Below are 16,658 nucleotides of genomic sequence, written 5' to 3'. Positions count from 1 at the left end.
CATTTTCTCTTTTTAAACTTTTCTTTTCCCTATTCTCAAAAAAAAAAAAAATAAAAAATAAAAAATAAAACCCTCTTCTTCTCCTTATTAGTTCACACTTGCTATTACACTTTTTTCAACATTTCTCCTTCCTTTTTATTTCTTTATCTCCCCACTATTCAATACTTTACCATTACACTTCCTTCATTCTTTTTTCTTTCTTATATTTTGACTCTTCTTCTTCCCATTTTATTTTGTATAAATTTGATATCATTATTCTCATTTAGTCCATATTTTTTCACACAAAAACTGTGAGTAGTGTGTCTCTCTCTCTACTTTCTTTTGGTGGATTTTTTTTCTTTCTTATAACTCTAATTAAGATTGATGGTTTTTTTTAATATGTGTTTTGGTATTATGTTTTTTAAATTTTTCATCAAAAAGTCCTTTCTTTGCTTTTTATAGCTTTTGTTGAATTTTGGTTTAGGTTAATAATAATAATAATTTTTTTTGAAAATAGGAATTTGAGTTTATATCAAAACATAATCTACATGGCTATGAATTTGAATATGCCCAATTGCCCACTAATTATAAAGTCCATTTTTATTTCCTTTGGTTTTATTTTAATTTTGGTTAAGATAACATTGTAATTTTGTAATGAGTTTTATTTTATTCCTTAAAAGATGAGAAATTTGAATAATAAATGTGAATCTTATAAAGTCTAGTTGTATATTAGGCAAATATAATACACTAAAACAGAAGTTAGAAAAATACAGTTCACCTTAAGAAAATATTAATTAAACAAAAAAAAAAAAATAGAATGATATATTACACCTCATTATATAATATTTATATTCCCACACATCGAGTGGTTCTACAACTAATATATATAAAAACAGAAACTATGGGATACCATGCACATAAAGATGGAAATTTAAATGAGTCAAAGAACTAGGGATCATAGCCATTGCTAGTGGTGTGGCCAAGATATGATAAACAACAATGTGGCTAATAGATTGGAACTCCATGCCAACTGGGTCATTGGTAGGCTTGTACACGGTTCGGTTTGGTCAGTTTTTTAGGGATTTTTTGCACCACACCTATAAGGTGCGGTTTTCTCCCATAACTAACCGCACCTCTCCTATATAAGGAAAAAATCGGTGTGGTGCATTCCATTGGTTTGGTGCGGTTAGTTCAATTATGTGTATTTTGCTTTTAAAGAGAAAAAAAAAAAATCTTACACAATAGAATAACACCGTTTCACTTGAAGGATGACAGTGAGTTGAGTGTAAAAAAAACAAAAGTGTAAAACGACACAGTTTAAAAAATAAAGAAAGCTAGGCACAAGTCATTAAGGCCCTGTTTGGTACACCCACTCAAACACATATTTTTAGTTTTTAAACAACATTACACATATTTCTACACACTTTTTCACTCGCACATATTTCCACATATATTTTCAAACACATGTTTTTAGTTTTTATGTACATATACCAAATACTCTCTAATTGTTTTAAAAAGTGAAGGAGAAGACTGTGTTGGTCATTAATTGGTTTAAAAAATAGAAGTTTAAAAGGACAGTACTATTAAAGTATATTATAATATAATATAAATCTTGGCACAAGTTCTTCTTCTTCAAAAGCAAGTTGCAAACGTTTCTATCAAAAAGAAAATTAAGAAAAATAAAATAATGTAAAAAAATAAATTTTATAATAAAAAATGATTTAGTCTAACAAACTACGTCTACAATATAAAGCCCCTAATAACCGTATATTTATTGTATTAAACTATATATCATAAAATATTAAAGTCCAACCCAAAACCAATTGTACAGTGGCCCAACTACATTTTTTTTTTGTTGAGGAAAGTGGCCCAACTACATCTTTCTACATAAATGTCACTATTTACCTACCAATTAATTAGTCATAATTTCCTCCCAAAAAAAATGGTCACAATTTTCAAAAAAATAAATAAATAGTCACAAAAGTGTTGCAATGATAGACCACCATTTCAAAATATCTCTAAAAAGTTCAAATGGTACCTACCATTAGTTTCTTTACTAGAAATTAAGTTATGTGTGACTCCTTAAAATACCTACCAAGGGTCTTAAAATCGAGTACCTAAAGATACATATTAAAGAATAATAAATACTTAATTATGAATTATAATATATATTTTTTTAAAAAGAAAATATGTCTATAAATAATTTATTTGTGCAAAAAGTCATTGTGATTATGTGTTCTTATTAATTTTTTTATTTGAGCATATTTTGATTTTGATTTTGATTTTTTTTTTTTTCAAAAAGTATGAAAAAGTCATTTTTTAGAACAAAAAATGTCATTTAATGAAGTTCAAACTCCAAAGTCCAAACATGCAAAAAAAAAAAATACCCTTAGCCTAGCTATAAAGGGGAAAGAACCACATCACAACATTTCTCTCCTTGAAGAAGGAAAATACCTAAAGAACTAAAAATTACCTAAGCTCCACAACCTAAGATCACAGGCCCCCAAAAAAAAAAAAAAAAAAAAAAAAAAAGGACAAACATATACGTACTTTACAAAAGCTACAAATATGGCTGCCAATAAGTATTAAATTTCTAGCCTACAAGCTAACTATAAGGGCGTGGTTTTGGTTCTTGAGCCCAAAGGGTAGAAGGATTTAGGTCCAAAGAACCTAACACAATAAATTTGTAGAGAGTGGGCTCAAAAGTTAGGTCTCAATGGATCAGGCCATGCACACAATGAATCAAAGATATTAAGAAAGCAAAGGAGACAAGTTTAAAGCAAGGAAATCCTTCCTCGGCGAAGTCCGAGGAGAATAATTCTTGAATTTAGTTCTTTTGGACTTGGATACAATTTCAATTCTTGTTGCTATAGTGTGTTCTCTACAGATTTTTCAATCCCTTCTTCTTGGAGGGTCTCTTACATTATATAGCTCCCTTTAGATGATCCTGGCCCTCCATCTGTTGATCGTCCAGGCCACTACTTGAGTGCTTGACCTATCAGACACCTTCCCAAACCCCTTGTGAGTTGGGGCAGCTAAGGCAGCACTGTTCAAGGGTTTTCTCCACATAAATGAAGTCAAGACGTTTGGTGAGATGCATTAAATGTGGTGGCAGCCATCATCCCTTCAGTCATGTCAAGGTTAACCCCCTCCCCGAATTTTTTTCTCTATAGTATGATCTCCTCTAGTAACGTGCCACTGACGTGGCCTTACTGTCCGAGCGTGTGACCTCTTCGGTACGATAATGGACTCCTCGGCCATGGATATGATACGTGGCACAAGTACCTTGTTTAAATTCTTGTGCCCCATAATAGCCCCTCAGAGCTCCGGGTTTTTTTTTTTTTCCTCTTATCTAAGGAGAAAAATGGGGTTTTGACTTTGGAATATTAATTCCGCACGTTTCTTTGATTTCCACACGTGAAAGCGTCACTTCGCGTGCCTCGTAACCATTCTGGCACTTCGAAGTCTGCAATGTCTCATTAAATGCTCTAGGCGGCGATTTGTTCCCTACGTATTACGGTGAGATAGAGATCCTAAGATTGGCACTTCCCCTCAAATTTTGGGTGGGAAAACTCCCACCCAATTCTGCCTCCTATAAAAGGCGTCTGGGGGATTCATTTCTCTCACTTTACCAATTTTCGAACTCTCAAGACTTCCTAAATCTCCAAACTCTCAAGAAGCTTCTGAAGTGACTCTTGTCTTTATACTCATAAGTTTCTTTGTTCTTAGGTTACTTTCTCCTCGGCCAGTCTTCTTGCCCAGTCTATTTTTTATTTCTGCCTTCACATAAGTTACTCTCTTTTCTCCTTAGTCTGCCTAGATGGATAGGTTCACTCATTTAGTGGATTCCCTCGCTGGTGTGGAGGGGTTTAGAGCCTTGTACCACATTCCCCAGGGGCGTTTCCTTGCAGTACTGCCTTCCTGGTGAGTGGCTTACCCACAGAAGGGAAGGGGAGGTCGTTATTCTCATGATTGCCTTTATAGAAGGGGGGATGAGGCTACCATTGGGGAGGGTGACTAAGGACTTCCTGATAGCCCATAGGATCTGCCTTTACTAATGCGCGCCCCAACCTATTTGGAGTTTTGGGTAGCGTAGACGCTCTCAGCGAGTAAATGGGGTTGAACCTCACCTAGTATGACATCGTTTGGATGTACGAGTGCCATCTATTGGCAAACTCGGTCTACTACCTTAAGTCTAGGTCTTCAGTGGTTAGGCTCGTCTCGTGTCTTCCCAAGTCCAATAAGGGTATGAAGGATGACTACCTGATCGCTTTTGGTGAATGGCACGACGGTCTTCACTGCCCAACCCGAGAGAGAGAGCCAGGTGGGGTATCCTAGGTTTAGGTCTTTTAACAAGGGCACTAGTTCCTTAGTTTTGCCGCTCTCTCCTTCTTTTTTAGTATTTCGTTTCTTTTTTATTGAGGGCTTTACTGTTCTGAACGTGGTTTTGCTTCTCGGCTATTTTTGTAGATAAAAGGTACGGGAGCCCCAACATCAACTTCGTCAACATCGCGAACCTCAACAAAGTACTAAGGTCCGAGGTGTTTGTGAGCAATGATAGACAATTGCGAGCCGTCCACCTCATCCTCAATTTCCAGCCCTTATCCGACAAGTTCCAAGACGTGGGCTACGCAATCAAGGTAGGCGATCCTCAGCTAGCTAGGATAAAAGTCTCGGTGCCCGGATTTTTAGCTTAAGAGGATATTATGCCAGTTAAGTTACCCTCCCGTCGCTCTTTTTATGAAGCTGCAATCTTAAGAGAAGAGACAGTTTCGTCGCGGCTGTCACTCGAGATGGAGATAGAACAGTTCCATCTCAAGGAAGAGGGAGAGGAACATGGAGAGCATGTGGTTCAAGTCTCGGACTCAAAGGATAAGCTTGATAGATTTTCAAGTGTTCACACCCCCAGCCTCGTCGTCGCACGAATAGACAACAACTCTGAGGAAAAAGGAGAGGAGATAGCCCTGAATAGGAAGAAAGACCTACATGAGCTTCTTGCGAATAGGGCTAAGGGGCCGGCATAGAAGGACACCTCAAGGTCCCAACCTTTTCCTGTTCTTCCCCCTCTCCTCCTCCTACAATTAACTTGCTCCCCATGACCAACCTGAAGAAGAAAAGGAAGGAAAAGAAGGTAGCCGAGGAAGGGGAGGTAGTCCACCAAAAAGAGCCCAAGCAGCAAAAGATGGCCAAGGGCTAAGGGCGGGCCTCCTCGTTGAGAGCAAGGAGGACCAGAATATGGTCGAGGTGCGCCACCAAAACCTCGCATGGAACCCTTGGCTGGAGATGGACGAGACGGCTATTCCATGAAACTCCACAGGGAGTTCCAGAAAAGGCACGCCCACTATTTGGCCGAGGCCCTAGAGCAGCCCCTCCTTTTACCAAAGGATATGGCTACTTTGAAGAACATGAGGCAACCAGACTTCTTTCTATCCCTAAAAAGGGATCTAGCCCTGGTAAGTTCCTCGGCATGCCTTGCTGACATTATGTTGGGTTATCTTCCTTTTTTTTAATAACGTGCTCGTCTATCGTTTCTGTGTAGGCCATCCAGGAGGTGTTCACAGCTAAGGAATGGGTGAAAGACGCCCGAAACGAGGCTAGGGCCGAGGCCAACCTTCGCGCCGAAACTAGCAAGGCCTTGTGCGCAGCTGAGCAAAAGAATTAAAAGCTTATTGCGCAGCTTACCGCTAAGGAGAGGGGGCGGAAGAGCGCTAAGGCTAGCCTAAAGAACACTTAGGACCAAGCTGAGGAGTAGCGCAAAAGGCTCCACTACACTAAGATAAAGCTGGCCACGACCAAGTAGCAGATCCTGGAGATAAAGGCAGAACTAGAAAAGGCCAAAGAGGCTGCTCGGACAGCCAAGGAAGTGGTAAAGGCTTCGGAGCAGGCATCCTGTGACCTTGGGGTGTAGGAGACCGAGGTTCGTTTGGCAGAGGAGTTGGCAGAGGTCTACAGGGACTACTGCGAAAAAATGTGGGCAGAGGCACTCAACCGGGTAGGAGTCCCTGTTGCTTCTGAGTGAAGGAAGGCTGAGAACATTTTCTACCCTACAGAAATCTGTGAAGTTCCAGCTGCACTCCTTCCTCCCGCTGCCCTTACACCATCCTCCTTTGAGCAACCTTCTACCATCTTGGCCCTTCTTCCTCCTACTGAGGTCCCCGTAGGGCCTGACAAGGCTGGTGACCAAGGCCAGGAGGTTGAGGTGGCCAAGGGTAAAGGGGTTGGCTAGGGTGGTTCTCGGCCAAAGGACAAGGGCAATGAGGTCAAGCTCCTGCCAGAGGCCAAGGGTCCAGAGGCTACCTTTAAGCTTAAGGATGCCGCTCCCAAGGTAAAGGAGGCTAATCCTAAACCCAAGAAAGCTGATCCCAAGGCCACCAATCTCCCTATCTCCCAGCCAAGCAGCAAGGATGACCCTCCTCCAGCCAAGGCATAGTTTAGGATCTTTTTCTTTTACTTATTGTTATATTATTTTTATATGTGATTTTCCTTTGTTATGGCAGTTTGCAATTGTTCATAATGTACTTCTCTTTTGTTCAATGAAAAGATGTCAACTTTTGTGTTATGAATCTTTATTTTTCTTGCAATATTTATCTCTGATTGGCAATAATCATTGTTTTTCCCTTTGCTAAGACTTTTAGATTGAGGGTGCTTCCAACAGTGAACACCCACACTTTAACAAAAACGAGTAGTAATAATATGTTGTTAGCTTAAATAAATTAAACCTATGTAAATGATGAGAAAAAATGACTATGTGTTGGTACTGAAAACTTTGTAATCAACAGGGTGGTCTAAGTCTTTAAAGAGAAATAAAACACTTAGTAAGAAAAAAAGGTGTCCGAGGTCTCTCTTTTTAAGAGTATCTTACGAATATACCCTTAGGACCCTTTAACCAAGACCCAGGGTGAGTCCTTGTTTTCATGTGATGATGCATAAGCTGAGGTCCCATCCTTGGTGAAATTGCTAGGTGTTAAATCTCCCAAGGCATGGGTTCGAGGAATCAGACATAACCAAGGTTTTGTTTAACACTTAAACAAATAATGGAGAGTGTTAATTTACCCAAGGCATGTGGTCTGAGGAATCAAGCATAACTAAGGTTCTGTTTAACACTTAAATAAATAATGAGGAGTATTAATTTATCCAAGATATGTGGTCTAAGGAGCCAAGCATGACCAAGGTTTTGTTTAATACTTAGAGACATCATAAGGAGTGTTAATTTACCTAAGGTATGTGATCCGAGGAGCTAGGCATGACCAAGATTCTGTTTAATACTTAAAGACATAATGTGAAGTATTAATTTACCCAAGGCATGTGGTTCAAGGGGCCAGGTATAACTAAGGTTCTGTTTAATATCCACATAAGTAATTAGGAATATTAATTTACCCAAGGTATGTGGTCTAAGAAGCCAAACATGACCAAAGTTTTGTTTAATATTCAAACAAGTAATAGAGAGTGTTAATTTACCCAAGGCATATGGTTTGAGGAGCTAAGCATAACCAATGTTCTGTTTAACACCTAAGCAAATAACCAAGAATATTAATTTACCTAAAGTATGTGGTCCAAGGAGCCAGGCATGACCAAGGTTCTGTTTAATATTCAAATAAGTAATAGAGAGTGTTAATTTACCCAAGGCATGTGGTATGAGGAGCTAGGCACAATTAAGGTTCTGTTTAACACTTAAATAAATAATGGAGAGTGTTAATTTACCCAAGGCATATGGTTTGAGGAACCAGGTATAACTAAGATTCTGTTTAACACTTGGAGAAATAATTAGGAGTATTGATTTACTCAAGGTATGTGGTCTGAAGAGTCAGACATGACCAAGGTTCTGTTTAATATCCACATAATTAATCTGGAATATTAATTTACCCAAAGTATATGATCCGAGGAACCAGAAATGACCAAGGTTCTATTTAATATTCACACAAGTAACCCATAATATTAATTTACGCAAGGTATATGGTCCGAGGAACCAAGCATGAACATGGTTCTGTTTAATATTCATACCAATAACTAACACAACACATAATGTCATAAATGAAAACATGGCAAAACTGCCCTTTATTAATAATAGTACATTCGCAGGTTATTTACTTTCCAAGGTCGCAGTACAACTTTTTCATTTAGATCTTCTAGGGAGTATGCTTGTGTGCCTACTACTAAGGTGATACGGTATGACCTTTCCCAATTGGGCCCTAACTCCCCCCATGCTGGGTTTTTTGCAGTACCCGCAACCTTTCTTAATACAAAGCCCCCAGGGGCCAACAGCCTTAACTTTACATTTGAATCATACCCCTATTTAAGCCTCTGCTAATAGTATGCTAATTGAACCATGACATTTTCTCTTTGCTCCTCGATTAGATCTAGGCTCTTTTCTAGTAGGTGGTCGTTGTTGTCTAGAGCGAACAAGCTAGTCCTCAACGTTAGGAATCCAGTTTTTAGAAGAATCACATCCTCAGTCCCATAAGTCATTGAAAAATGGTGTCTCCCCCGTCGACCTACGAGGGGTAGTCCGATATGTCTAGAGGACATGTGGGAACCTCATCCATCCACTTGCCCTTTATATTATCCAACCTTTTCTTGAGTCTATTCACTATAACCTTATTGATAGCTTCGGCTTGCCCATTCCCCTGGGGATAAGCCGGAGTGGAATACCTATATGTGATACCCAATTCACAATAGTACCTTTTGAAAGCTTTGCTATCAAACTGAAGTCCGTTGTCTGAGATAAGGGTATGAGGAATCCCAAACCGAGTGACAATGTTCTTCCACATAAACCTTTTGGCATCCACGTCTCTAATGTTCACTAGTGGCTCAACCTCAACCCACTTGGTAAAGTAATCAGTGTAGACCAAAAGCCACCTCTTATTTCCTGTTGCTTTGGGGAAGGGCCCCATAATGTCTAAGCCCCACTGAGCGAAAGGCCAGGGAATAAACAAAGGATTAAAAACGCCCCCTGACTGATGAATGTTGGGAGCAAATCTCTAACATTGGTTATACTTCTTCACGTATTCTTGTGCTTCTCTTTGCATATTGCGCCACCAATATCCCTAAGTAAGGGCCCTGTGGGATAGAGACTTGCCCTCTGCATGACTCCCACAAATCCCCTTATGTAACTTTTCTAAAAGTAGCTCCACCGCTTCAGGATGGACGCATAGTAAATAGAGCTCAGAAAAGGAGTGCTTGTACAACTTTTGATCCTCGGATAACTAGAACCGAGGAATCTTTCTCCACACCTTACCAGCTTTCCCTTTCTCCTCGGGCAAGATGTCATCCTTGAGAAATAGCACAATGGGGTCCATCCAACTAGGCCCCACCCTAATTTGGTGAATAGAGATCTTTTGCTCTTTGACCTCGGTAGGCTTATACAGGCCTTCAACCAAGATGACCCGAGGTAAACATTGTGCCAAGGAGGTTGCAAGGGTCGCAAGGGAGTCAACATGCATATTTTTGCTCCTTGGGACATGTTGTAAGGAGAAGGATTCAAATCCTGACTGCAAAGGCCTAACTTGACTTAAATAGTCCTGCATTCTCGCATCCCTGACCTCCAATTCTCCCTTTACTTAGCCTACAACCAATCTCGAATCGGAGGATATCTCCAATGTCCTTCCTCCCATTTTCTGAACCATGGCCATTCCCTCCAACAAAGCCTCATACTCGGCCTCATTGTTCATGGTTGAGAAGCCTAGTCTTAATGATTTCTCGATAATGATCCCTTTAGGGGATGTCATAACTAGCCCCACTCCAGATCCTTTTTGATTTGTCGAGCCATCAACGTACATCTTCGAGGATAGAGGCCCCTACAGGGAGATTACGCCAACTGACTTTCCATCCATGCCTTGTTCTTCCCTGTCCTCTCTTATTGGGGACTCAGTAAACTCGGCCACCAAGTCTGCGAGGACTTGGCCCTTAATGGAAGTGAGGGGCATATATTTGATATCAAAAGCTCCCAAGATCGTTCCCCATGTTGCAATCCGCCTCGTGTACTCAACCCTTCAAAGCAGTGATTGAAGGGGAAGCTAGGTGAGGACCACAATGGTGTGAGCTTGGAAATAATGAAGGAGCTTTCGTGTGGCGTGCACCACTACCAGAATAGCTTTCTCCAATGGTAAATAGCGAATCTCCACCTCATGTAGTGATTTTCTCACATAATAAACTGGCCTTTGTACTCCATCATCGACCCGGATCAGTACCAGACTCACTGCATGTGGGGCTGTGGCGATGTAAGCAAATAGGACCTCCTTCTTCTCGGGCTTGGACATAACAGGTGGTTAAGAAAGATATTCCTACAATTTTTGGAAGGCCGATGAGCATTCTTTCGTCCATTCGAATCCCTTCCACTTATGCAACAATTGGAAGAAAGGCCAGCACCTGTTTGCTGATCAGGAGATGAATCAATTCAAGGCGGTAGTCATTCTTGTCACCTCCGGACTTCTTTGGGGTTCCAAGGAGGCTGCAGATTATTGATTGCCCTAACCCAATCGGGGTCGACCTCAATTCCGCAATTGGTGACCATATAGCCCAGGAATTTTCCAAAACCGACACCGAAAGAACACTTAGAAGGGTTAAGGCGTAGTTTGTGTTTCCTCAGTATTCCAAAAATATTTTTGAGGTCGTTTACGTGCTTGAACTCCACCTTACTCTTTATCACCATATCATCTATGTAGACCTCAATATTTTTACCCAATCGAGGTTCGAACATCCTGGTCATCATTCTTTGATAAGTAGACCCCGCATTCTTCAGCCCAAAAGGCATCACTTTGTAATAATAATTTCCTGTATGTGTAACAAAAGAAGTCTTCTCCTGATCATCCAGAGCCAACGGTATCTGGTGATATCCCTGGAAAGCATCCAAGAAGCTCATATGAGGGTGGCCTGCGGTTGCATCCACCAGTTGATCTATCCGAGGTAAGGGAAAAGGATCCTTTGGGCAAGTTTTATTTAAATTTGTGAAGTCCACACACAACTGCCATTTCCCACTTTTCTTCTTCACCACCACCATGTTGGCCAACCACTCAGGGTAAAACACCTCCTTTATGGCACTAGCCCGCTTAAGTTTAAGTACTTTATCCTTGACAACATCAAAATGTTCCTTGGAAGAGCGTCAAGGTGGTTGCTTTTTGGAGATGACAGATGGATTGACATTTAAATGGTGATAAATGAAGTCCAGGTCCACCCTGGGGGCCTCATAAGCGCTCCATGCAAATACATCAATATTTTTTCTAAGGAAATCTATCAGCTCTTCCTTCTCCTGAGGAGGCAACTGAACTCCGACCTGAAAGAATTTCTCTTCATCGTTGCCAGTGATAATTCTTTCAAATTGCTTGCATTTCACCCCTTCTTCCTCCACCTCCATGGACAGGATTGGCACCTTTGATTGCTATAAGTCCACCCCTGTAGAGGTCGAGGATTCACTCTCGGTTTGACGTCTAATTGCAACTACCATGCATTGTCTGGCCATAGATTGGCTCCCCACTAACTCCCCTACCCAATCCCCAGACGGATACTTCACTTTTCAGGTGTAGGGTAAAAGGTACGACCCCCATGGTGTGGAGCCAAGGCCTTGCCACAATAGCAGTATAGGGGGAGTAGGCATCCACCACGATGAAATTCACCTCCACAACCTCTGTCCCTATCTGAACGAGTAGTTGAATTTAGCCTTTTGGAAAGACAACCTTCCCGTCAAACCCAATTAGAAGGGAATCAAGGTCAGGTCCTCGGACCTCAGCTTCAGTCCCTTATACAGGTTAGGGTACATGATTTCTGCACCGCTACCCTGATCCACCAACACTATTTTCACATCGTACCCACCTATCCTAAGTGTGATCACCAGGGCATTATCGTGTGGTTGCAAGGTTCCAATCATCTCCTCATCCAAAAAGCTCAAAGTCAGCCAGACTTCCGCTTTACTCCTCTTTGGATTAGGGTATGAGTCATCTGCAGATGGCCAAGCTACAGACATCACCTTGGATGGTTGAGAACCCGTCCTTCTCGAAGTAGCAAGAATGACACTGATTGTACCTAAGAGTGGCCTTGTGGAAGCATCTTTCTGAGCCCCTAACCCTGCTTGATCACCCTGTCCATTGGGTTGATATAGGAATTGCTTCAACTTTCCCGCCTTAACTAATTGCTCCAGGTGGCTCCACAAAGTCTTGCAATCTTCAATAGTGTGCCCCCGCTCTTGGTAGTATTGACAGTAAAGACTTTGGTTGCGCTTCATGGGGTCTCTTCCTATCTTGTTTGGCCATTGAAAGTATGTGTCATTCTTAATTTTCTCCAGGATTCGGTGCACTGGCTCTCGGAACACGGTATTGACTACCTGAGTAGTAACAGATCCAGATAGCCCTGCGAAATCTCTCCGGGGTAGGCTGTTGTTGTACCTATCCAACCTGAAATTCCTCTTATCATGAGGGACCACTTTAGCCTTTCCCTTTCCCTGCTACTATTCCTCCTCAACCTGCTTATACTCATCAATGCGGTCTATGAGCTAACGCACACTTCTAACTGGTTTCCTGGTCAAAGACTTTCTCAAATCATGCTTGATTGGCAAGCCGACCTTGAAGGTACTTATAGCGACGTCATCAAAGTTCCCGTTTATTTCGTTGAACATCTCCCAGTACCTGTCAGAATACGTTTACAGGGTCTCCCTCTCTTACATGGTCATAGACAGTAGGGAATCTAAGGGTCGAGGAACCCTATTGCAAGTTACAAAACAAGCCCTAAAGGCCCTAGTAAGCTCCTTGAAGGAGCTAATAGAACCTTCTTTCATACCGTCAAACCATCTCATCGCCACGTGCCCCAAGCTGGATAGGAACACTATGCACATCAAGGCTTCGTTCGGAGAGTGAATGGCCATTCTCTGGTTAAAGTGGTTAACGTGCTTCACAGGGTTTGTGCTAAATGGTGATTTAAAGATCTGGTTGAGAGCCCTACTTATAGCATCATTGCTCAGACCTTCGCGAGATGGGCTCTTGCTCCTCCGTTTGTAATGACGGTCCTCATCGCAAGAAAAAGACTCACTGGAAGGAGTCTTGGACCTGGACTTGTAACTATCATCCCCATCATCATCAAAAGAGGGGCCAAAATCTGAGGGAGTCCTTCTCTGTTGCTCATTGCACAACCTCCTGCGAAGACGGTTAATCTCCAATTGCATGCTACTGGTATTTTCCTCATGAGAGATGTAACTTCCGCCTCGAGATTGGATCCTACTAGTATGCGTGGCGTGCACACTAACCTCGCAGTCCCTTCTTCACTTAAGGTTGAGGAACTGATCCTGGCGTTGGGAACCAATAGACTCCTCCCGGTCTTGCATTGATCCTACCATGATTGGACGTTGAACTCATTAAAGCTCAAGCTTCCCCACAGACGGCGCCAATTGTAAGGGCGTGGTTTTAGTTCTTGAGCCAAAGGGTGGAAGGATTCAGGCCCAAAGAGCCCAACACAATAAATTTGTAGAGAATGTGCTTAAAAGCTAGGTCTCAATGGATCAGGCCACGCGCACAATGGATCAAAGATATTAAGAAAGCAAAGGAGATAAGTTTAAAGTAAGGAAATCCTTTCTCGGTGAAGTCCGAGAAGAATGATTCTTGAATTTAGTTCTTTTGGACTTGGATACAATTTCAATTCTTGTTGCTACAGTGTGTTCTCTATAGATTTTTCGATCCCTTCTTCCTGAAGGGTCTCTTACATTATATAACTCCTTTTAGATGATCTTGGCCCTCCATCTGTTGATTGTCCAGGCCACTATTTGAGTTCTTGTCCCATCAGACACCTTCCCAAGCCCCTTGTGAGTTAGGGCAGCTAAGACAACACTGTTCAGAGGTCTTCTTTACATAAATGCAGTCAGGAGGTTTGGTGGGATGCATTAAATGTGGTGGTAGCCACCATCCTTTCAGTTATGTCAGGGTTAACCCTTTCCCCGAAACTCTTTCTTTACAGTATGACCTCCTCTGGTAACGTGCCACTGACGTGACCTTATTGTTCGAGCGTGTGACCTCCTCGGCATGATAATGGACTCCTTGGCCATGGATATGACACGTGGCACAAATACCTTATTTAAATTCTTGTGCCCCACACTAACCAATAAATGTTCTACGATTAGCTCACCTAACCCCTTAGGAAAAAATTATGCCTAAATCAATTCCAGACCATTCCTATCTCTTTTTTTTTTCTTTTTTTTTTTTAATACAAATAAATACAAAACAAAACAAAACAAAAACGTGGTTGGTTCCATTCTTCTATGACATAAATTTTTATTGCAGAAGTAGAACACTACAACGATAGAACAACCTCTCCCTTGATAACAGCTTCAAAACAGGGGGGACAACAATCTAACTCGAAAGAGCCGAACACATTTCTTTGTTGTAGCCTTCGTGGCTTTCTTTTGTGAAATGAAGATGTTTACTTTATTCAACCAAAAACAAGAAAATAAAAAAAAAGAGCCAAACACATTATAATGAAGAGCGCCTCTCTATTTCATGGTTAACATTTATATCATTTAACTTTTTTGAGTGGTGATAGTTATATACTTATGTTTATGGAACATGCAACTTAAAAACACGATTTCAATTATAATTGTGAAATGTGTACAATAGTGTGTAACCCAGGCTGTCCATCAATAATTAACGAATTTGTTTTTGTGCATGGGTGCATGTTTTATAGTTACTAAATTCTTCAAACTTAAAAGAGTGATTAACCTAATGAAAATAAAAAAGAGATTTTTGATTCTATATTTGACAAATAATAACTTCTTTCTTTTTATTTTTTTATGAAAAAGGAAAATTATAAATTTTTATAAAAACGTTTGGTTAACAGGTACCCTTAGAACATTTTAAAGTTTCTTCTCCTCATTTTTATAATACACTTTTTATAAAAAGTCTATTATGAATTTTTTTTTTTAATTTAATCTCACACAACAACTTATGTTTTCTTTCTAAAAAATAAAAATCCACATTTTAACTAAGGGTAATAATTTAAAACAAATTTAAATTCTATTCAAATTAAAAATCTATTATCAAATATTTGTAAATTTAAATCCCACAAAATCCATGTTTTTGTTAATTTTTTTTTCAAGTTGCATGATTTAATATACTATATAATAAAAGTTAGGCTTAGAAGCCGTGGTTGCACCAAGTGGCTACTCTCACTAATTAGTAAATTAATTATATATTTTTTGCTAGGATATATTTCCACAATTAAGGGATAATATTTAACAATTGTTTAATTTAGGTAAAACTTTATCATTTAAATTTCGACAAATTTAAATTCTATTCAAACTAAAAGTTTGTTATAAAAAATTTCTAAACTTAAATCTCATACAACAATCCACAATTTCTTTCTTTAAAAAAAAAAAAAAAAAAACTTACGTTTTGACTATGGGATAAGATTTAACAATAATTTAAAACAAATTTAAATTTTATTTAAACTAAAAGTCTATTATCAAAAATTTCTAAACTTAAATCCCACACAACCCACGTTTTTGTTTTTGCATTTTTTTTTCTTCAAGTTGCATGATTTAACAATAATTTAAAACAAATTTAAATTCTATTCAATCAAAAAGTCTATTAGAAAAAATTTCTAAACTTAAATCCCACACTACACACATTTATTTTTTGTTTTTTTTTTTCTTCAAGTTGCATCCTATTAAATTAATATTTTATTAGGGAATTAAGCTACAAAGCTCTTGACTAAGGGTTAAGATATAACAATAATTTAATTTAGATAAAATTTTATCATCTAAGTTTTAGAAATTTACGCTCCATTTATTTCGATGTAAAATATTTTACATAGAAAATATTTTCCCTTTATAGTGTTTGGGTTTGTACTTGAAAATTCATTTGCAAGTATAAAATGAAAAAAAAAATAAAAAAATAAAAAAAATAAATCTTCAATTAGAAACAACCAAACTCAAAATTCTCATCATTCTAAGTTGAAATTATCAAATTTTAATAAGAAACACAGCCATAAATCAAACCACCCAAGCTCATATTAGCTATAAAAAAAATTACAGATTTGCAACCCAAAAAATCAAATCTGCAAAAAGCCAAAAAAACATAGATTTGCATACCAGAAAAGAGAAAAAAATAAAAAATAAAAAAATAAAAAATAAAAAACCCAAATTTGCATGACACAAGTGGAGATCTACATTATTTTTGTATGACAGGTCACAAGGCCTAGCGGTAGAGATTCGTACAAAACATACCCAGATCTACAGGGCTTAGGAAAAAAAAAACAACCGGATCAGCAAACAACACAAATTGCAATTTCGATGCTTGACTTGCAGTGGAGAGACACCATCTCTGGCGTTGAAGATTATGTTGCTGGTGGGTGCTCTCCCTGTCAGTTTTGGGAGAGAGTTAGGAGTGGATGGTCTGTCAATGTGATCTCTACACGTGAGAGATTGTAAAATGTAAAATGTTTTATCAAAATTTTAAGTGTAAAATATTTTACTTCTCTTTGCCTTAATTTTACTGTTTGACCGGAAAATATTTTACAATTGACCAAATTTTACAACAAAACAAACATGATAAAATATGTAAAATATTTTCACTTCGAAACAAACGGAGCATTAAATTTTACTCTAACTAAAAACCTATTATTATTTTTAGAACTTATATATAAGTCATGACTTTTCGATACAATCTCTTTTAACCAATAAGTTATCCTTATAGTTGGTTTCGGTTAGC

Source organism: Quercus lobata, chromosome 6, assembly GCF_001633185.2.
Source record: "Quercus lobata isolate SW786 chromosome 6, ValleyOak3.0 Primary Assembly, whole genome shotgun sequence".
Lineage (NCBI taxonomy): Eukaryota > Viridiplantae > Streptophyta > Magnoliopsida > Fagales > Fagaceae > Quercus > Quercus lobata.
Note: the sequence above shows the minus strand (reverse complement) of the source record.